Source organism: Callospermophilus lateralis, chromosome 7 (genome assembly GCF_048772815.1).
Source record: "Callospermophilus lateralis isolate mCalLat2 chromosome 7, mCalLat2.hap1, whole genome shotgun sequence".
Classification (NCBI taxonomy): Eukaryota; Metazoa; Chordata; class Mammalia; order Rodentia; family Sciuridae; genus Callospermophilus; species Callospermophilus lateralis.
The window spans coordinates 67,072,105-67,079,604 of record NC_135311.1 but is presented as its reverse complement, the minus strand read 5'-3'; positions in this window follow the sequence as shown (position 1 = coordinate 67,079,604).

Sequence of the window (7,500 nt, the reverse complement as noted above, 5' to 3'; positions counted from 1 at the left end):
GGTTTCTCTGGGATTTTTCGTAATGAAACAAGAGAGACCAGGGATGATGCATCTTAAGAAAGTGACAAAAACAGTTGACTATTACTCAGACCGGCTTTTGAGCCACGCGAGGAACCGGCGCCGGGAGGCGCGAAGGCAGCCCTAGGCCGAAGCAGCCCAGGGCGGTGCCAGGCTGGCCCTAGGCCCCTCGAGTGCGGCCAGCGTTCACCGGCGCACAGGAGCGTCGCCACCCCGGGGAGGGGCCTGGACGCCTTCAGCCCTCCTGAGAGGCGGGGAAGGGTACTAAGGGTCTACTCGCCCGGGACCTGCCCTAGGGGCCCGCGAGCCGGCCAGCGGCCTGGGCAAAGGCGAGGAGCAAGGCCCACCCCCGGGCCAGCGAGTGAGGACTCGGGAAGAGGCCTGGCTCTCGCCCCTGGGGGCGTTTCCTCAGAAGTGTCTGGGGAAAGGGGGTCCAAAGGCGAGGCCGCTGGTCGCGGCGGAGATTCCTAGTCCCTTCACTGGCAGAGCTCTGGAGGTTGAGTCGCGCCTGTCCAGCCGCCTGGTCTTTGCCCGACACTCAGGGAAGCGAAGAAACCCAAGCGCTCGGGCCCCGCGTCTGCGTCCCTTGGGAGGTGACGTGGGACGCCAAGGGGGAAAGGCAGGAGGGACGTAGCCCCGACTCCACTCCTTCCCGGGTATCTAACTTCGGGGTTAACCCGCGGCGAAGGAAACTTGGGAGTCCGGCCTGCGCTCTCCAGCAGCCTCCTGGGCGCAGAAAGTCACTCCCACCCCGCCCGAAGTGTGTCTTAGGCCCGACGCCGGGGTCCCCAGGTCGTCTCCGCTCTCCAGGCCAGGCCTGCGGAAAGGCGTAGGGCAAAGGAGTCTCGCTTCCCCGCAGTGAGATCTGTGGTCACTCAGGCTCCCAAGCTCAGCCCCTGGGTCACGTGTCAGGGAGACCGCGGCTGAGTCCAGCTCCACCGACTAGCCTTTTTCGCCCAGCCGCTCCGCAGAGTCAAGGCACCTCCACAGGCATCCTGAACTCCCACTGGAGACGGGATCTCCCCCCATCAGATGGCCAACCAGCTCCCGGTGGCCTCTGTGGCTTCCTCTCAGTGTCTGTGTTGGGGCGGGGGAGGGCAATCAGAAGAAGATACCTCGAAGTCTATGGGCAGAAGCCGAATGAGTGGAAGAGACCGGGATCTAATACCAGCTACCCACAACTTGCTTCCCAAAATGACTTCCTCCAAGATTCTCAGGCAATGGGCTGGCAAGGTGATGACTAGAAATCCAAATTTCTCCACCTCACGAACCAGGAGTCCTTTGGCCGCACAGTGAAACTAATTTTGCTTCCTTTCACTCCCTCTTTCCCCATAAGGTAAACTCGTTTCTCCAGATCTCATATATTTTTTAACCCAGTTGCTCTGACTTAAAATTGGAACATATCCCTTAGTAGTATTCACAGGGGGTGACTGTAGAAATTCTGGCTGGAAATAACATCTTTTAGACAAGCTATTAACTATTCAAGTTTTTTTCCTGCTATTTCCTTCTGCACAAGATGGAAATTCCCAGTAAAAGAGTGGAGTGACCACAACTATTACTGCTATGCTGTTTAGATCCAGTAAGGGCAAAAAACAACCTTCAATGCCCCAAAAATATCATTTTCTGATAACTTCATACACCTTGGCCTTTTAAAGATCCAGATGGCATTTTATCCATACCTGATACCAAATTATAAATGTTCATTTCACATTAACTATCAATCGAGTTTATTTTCCTTAACCAAAGGAGCTTAAGCTTATTTCAAATACAATTTCTTTCCAATACACCATACTACCTGCTTATCCCTGTCTTGTTAAGGGGCACCTAAAAACCAAATACTACTACATACTTATAAATATATTATAATCATGAAGCAGTACTGCAAATGAACACTATTAAACTATCTTTTCAAATATCTGAATTAGAGTGTAAGTTAAATATTTTTTAAGACAAGGGGGGGTTTTATTTTCAATAAATTGGTAAGAAACTATATTCTTAGATATTTTAATAGTTTATCAGAGATTATGTACATTTTCAGTAAAATAAACATGGACTGAGGTTGTTTGGTAGCAGTGAGACTGTGGAAGGGCAGAGACAGCATTGTCAAAGTGTAGGTAATTTTCACCCTGAACAGTGTGTAGTTTTAAAATTTTTCAATACTTGCCCTATAGATGCCAAGACTTTATCTCTGCAATGGATGTACATGTGTACACAGGGTCTGGTTATGAACCAGCAAAAGACTCTACTGCAAATGACTCCAGTCTAGGGTTTGTATAAATGTGGGTATCCTGAGTCCCCTTTTTGGGTGCCTAAAGTTCTATGGTTTTGAACCTCAGCCAACATGAGGCCAAAAGTAAGCTCCACAGATAACTTCCACTCTGGAATACACAGCAACAGTTCCTGGCAGAGGTTTATGAGTTAAACAGGACCTCCAGGCATGTACTGTGAAATGGTCCTAATTGCAAAGCAACAGCCTCTTTCTCCTAGGCAAGAGAAGAAGCAAACATCACAGATTTACCTCTTCCACACAAAACTAGTCAAGGAGGTTTTCTTTTTTCATTTTCTGAAAATAACAGAAATTCAATACAAAACAGCATCAAATTTAAATATGTATAAATCAGGAAACTTGATCTTTTTAATTGAATGCAAATCGTGTTTCATACACAATATATGCCAGAATTTTCTTGTCACAAGCAAAAGACCTGCATGCATCACACCACAATGTGGAAACAAGTGTGACTTCCCCTTTAGTCTTAATTGCAATACAATAGTAAATCAGGTATAAGGTCAAACAAAGTATAATTTACTTGTAAATCTATACCTGCCTATGGGCAACCCAGCCTATATGATTATATTTCTAAAATTCAGAGGAAGTTTTAAAAGAAAATGTTTCTACAATAACTAGCTCATCTTTTTCTGAGCTATTCCCAAGACTCACTGGGGAAATTAACATGCATTAGGTCTAAAATGTTAATGGGTACTTTTTGCTTGGGACCTGTCTGCAGACCCAATTTCCCACTTTGAAATTAACACCCACACATTCTGCTACACACTCCTGCTACAATGAGAGCAGAAGGCATTTGGAGAGAGGGCAGAATTCTGTGAATACACAGGAGAAGCGCAGATATACAGAAAAGATAGCAATCCCTCACCACCACTATTCCAATGAAAAAAAGAAAACAGTAACAATACATAATGGAAAAAAAGACAAAAGTTACTAAGTGGGTCTGTTCTCAATGTTTATAGAGAATTTCCACTCCCATTCTCAATTCCTGATTTGTGGGGAACAGGTCCACATAGCTCAAACCTATTTTCTGGAGAGCACAGAGACTGGGGCATTGTTGAAATTTTGATGTCCTGGAACTAATGGTTCTTTTTTAGCTCTAGAAACAAAACAGAATTTAATATTCCTATTCAGGCACTCATAGTCTCAAATATCTAGGCCTAGGATCCTGAAGGAAAAGCTTCCAAATCAGCAAAATCGAAAAGGGTTGCATCTGAACAAAGTGCTTCTGGCACCCTTTGGAGTCTGTGTGTGAACTTGTGGGAAGGGGAGGGGGTCAGAGCCTAGGATTGCATAGGACTGTGACCAGGACAGGTAGGATTCTATTATTAAAATCATTTCCTGGGGGTTCTCTGACAGGTCCAAAAGCTCCTTTTGCTAGGTTTTGGAACTTAATGTAAAGCTGGGACCTCTGCGGTGTCTCTGAAGTCTCCTTTTCAGTGGGTGAAGAAAATCTCCAGCAGAAGTAGCCAACCTTTATTCTCCAGTACTGAACAGCCTCTCTCTCACTGAAAGACCTAAAGAGAAATCCAGCATGGTGGCATTTCCTTGCCTTTGAACACACCACCCACCAACTTACCCAGGGTGCTACAGTGGGAGCAACCAAGGACCCAGCAACATACATATGGGAAAGCAATAGAACAAACAAGTCTTATTCTAGCCCTCCTTCGCTTCCCTGCTTCTCTCCCTCCCCCAACTCTGACTATAAGCCACCAGGGTCTCTTAGAAGACTCCAAGTTTCTGCTCTTAAACGGCTCTTTTTCCAAGGAGGAACAAGGTCTGCTTCCTGATGTGGGGCCTCAGATGTTCTGTTATTGCAACTTAATTTTGTCACTGCTTCTTTTCAAAGATTATTTGGAATGAATTGTTTTCTTTTGTTTAGTATCCAACAAACGACCTCTGCTAATCTTATATTTTATCTCCCTAACATATGGAAAAGCTATTTATTCTAGCCAATCACAATAAAGTAAAGAAAACCCCATTTTATGGAAAGGTATATATCACTAGTCTGTTGATCATTAAAGATATGATTACCAGTGAAAACCCTCTGAAGGTGGCACATTTATGCTTCCAGGAACAGATGGGGACACGCATTTTCCTTGCAAATACTTTTGAAATTGCTCTACTGGTAGCAGTATAAAAATGATATACAGATGCCAGGGCCGGCATGGCCAGGATGAGTGCGCCAGATTTACACAGTAAAGCCTTCACACTCGGGCTGTCAGTTTTGATTGATCTCTACTATACCTCAGGAACTTGTTGACTAGGTAAGGAAACAGTGCAAATAATTCACTGCAGCAAGTCAGATAATTCACACAACCAATCGGTCTGCTTCACTTTCTGGTTGTGACATACGAGCCTTTCCTACAAAGATGCATCATTTTCCAGCTTGAGCAATATTCAATGTCAGGGAAGAAAAGGTATTATTAAAGCCACACAATAGGAGTCTGGCTATTGCAAGATGAGAAGTTGTTTTGGTAATGGGGGCCAGATCCTGCTCTACTCTAAGTCCTACCAGAGCATTCAGGCCCAATTGTCATTATCATATTGATTAAAAAAAAAAGTTCATCATAGTGCAATTTTAGGTTTAACGCCAACGGATCGGGAAAGAGCAAAGAATTATCCCACAAAAGCACAACATTCTTACCACAGGGACGTTTCCCTGTTCCAGTTCATTGATGGAGTTGATTAAGTTTAAATGAAGCAGACACTGGATAAAAGTAAGGGTATTGACCACTGGGCACTGCGATCCGTGCTTGAAAGGACCTGATACATGCAGAAAAGCAAGATTTGCTAAATGCTCTAATCTTCAATCAAATCTTACATCAATACAGACAAAGTTTGGTAATGAGAGATTCAATGAAGCATGCGGGAGAAAGAATTAATCCTCTTGGTCTAAACTGGCTTCAACTTTGAAGCTTGCTCCGAAGGAAAGACAGTTATCTAAATGCTAAATAAGAAACTTATTGTACTTTTCATGGCATGCTAATCTTTTGTCTATTTCATCTCTATTATGTGTATGCTCATAGATTGCAGTTGTCATGGTGATTATATTTAGCCACGCTTGGGGATGGTGGTGAGAAGCCAGGCACTGAGGTAGAAAAGACCCCCACGCAATCCACAGTGTACACACACACACACACACACACACACACACACACACACAATGGGAGGGGGAAGGAGACAATTACCAGACCCCACCCAGCCTCTTCCCACCAGGACTAAGGAGGTTTGGGCCTCCTGCCACCAGAATGGTGAGGTGCTCTCAGCATGTGGAACAGCATTTGGTATGGTGGTGGGGAGGGTGCCATTTCCTATCTCAAACCCATTTCCTCATATACATTCCCAGTTTTTAGTTTAGAGACTCCTTCTCCCTTTATAGTTCTCCCCTGTGCTGCAGCCATTTTGAAGAAGAGGGCTGAAGGAAAGAAAGGAAACCAAGAGAAGCAAGGGCTCCAACACTAGCAGACTGGTCCTACATGGCTGTGCCTCTGGCTGGGAAGTCATCTGATCCTGACTGTTAGAAGGGTTTGAATACCAGAGAAGCAGCCCACGCAGCTCTGGTAGAGGTGGAAGCTATAGGGTCACCAGAGGCCTTAGTGACCAAAGGTGACCCTGGGCCCTTTATGTGTTTTACAAAAGTTGCCAAATTAAGACAGGATTATAACTGCTCAAGTCCTTGTCAAGGCTGAAAGGTTAGGAGCCTCAAATATGCCCCGGCAGTGTTGATGAAAAGCTTAAAAAGTAATAAAAGGGAGAAAAGACGGGGGAAAGTAACATGTATAACTCTTATTAAAGAGAAGAGCCACCGAGAGGTTGTGAACTTGAATCACTGTTTGAACTTTAATTTGTTCATTAACAGGATTTGCCCCTCACTGCGAATGTTATTACTTCCCTTTGCCGCTCAGCAACAACTCTGGGTATAATGAAAGAGTCTGGCAAAAAGTTAAATGCCTGGTAATTAATTCATTTAATTGAAAAGAGGGGGAAGAGAGAAACAGAGGTCCCATTGCAGAGCAGAAGGCAGAGGTTAGAAGAGGGGGCAAGGCTGAAATCTGCATGTAGGCCCTTTCCAAGGTCAGCCATCCATGGAATAGAGAAGGATGGTCTCTGATGAGGTCCCTCCAGCAAAATGAAAACCAGTAGTACTCTGAAGATCCTCTTTTCAATGCTACCTGCTTCTGGTCCAAATCCCCTGCCAGATTTCAGCCAGGGCCTACTTTGATCTGTTATGGTGGTACGGATGGGAGAAATTAAAAAAAAAAAAAAAAAAAAAAAAAATATATATATATATATATATATATATATATATATATATATATATTGTTATATAAACTACACATGTACATATATGTTCATAAAATCTTTCATTAAAAAGTGTGGACTCTTGCTTTCTTCCCTCCCTTCCCTTAGGTTGGGCCTCTTTGGCCATCATCTGCTTCCAGGCTAGAGTGAAAAGGATAGTGACAGGAACAGGATATAATCTGCATGTTTGCATCTTAATCAGCCTTATAGCATTATGCTTTTTTTCCTCCGTACCCCAGCAGATAAATTAAATAAACCCAGGAGATGAGAAATGAAATATACTCATTGCCCATGGACAATGCCTTGACTCTAATTTAGGGCCTATCCTTCTCTTGTCACTTATCTATATCCTATGTTTGTCAACCACTGCATACAATCCCCTTTTGTGTGCATCCTCATTACAAGCAATGGACTATTCAGGTACCTCAAAACCATGTTGCTCCTGCAGCCAAATGAGAGAAAACAAAGTTGAGCTAATCAGTGATAGGTCAGGTTATTCTTGCCTATTTAATATGTTTAAGGCCAACCACAGGATTTCCTACTGCATTTAAAACTGGTGTCCATATAATCAGTGTGATTTTCTTTCTTTATTTTCCCCTGCCCACTAACGGGGGATTGAACCCAGGACTCTCTATCACTGAGCTACACACACAGCATTTTTTGAGACAGGGTTTCACTAAGTTGCCCAGGCTGTCAACAGGCTTATAGTCATATACTGGCTTAGTGTGATTTTCTTTAGGAATACAATTATTTACCATGTATTCTCCCATTACAAAATTACTAAGTACAGAAAGAAAAAAAAAAAAGAGGTGGCAGGAGAATTTGAAACCATACAAATGTATACCCTAGAATCCAAAAAGTATTTCCTAGGTTTATGTTTTTAATTAAATCAC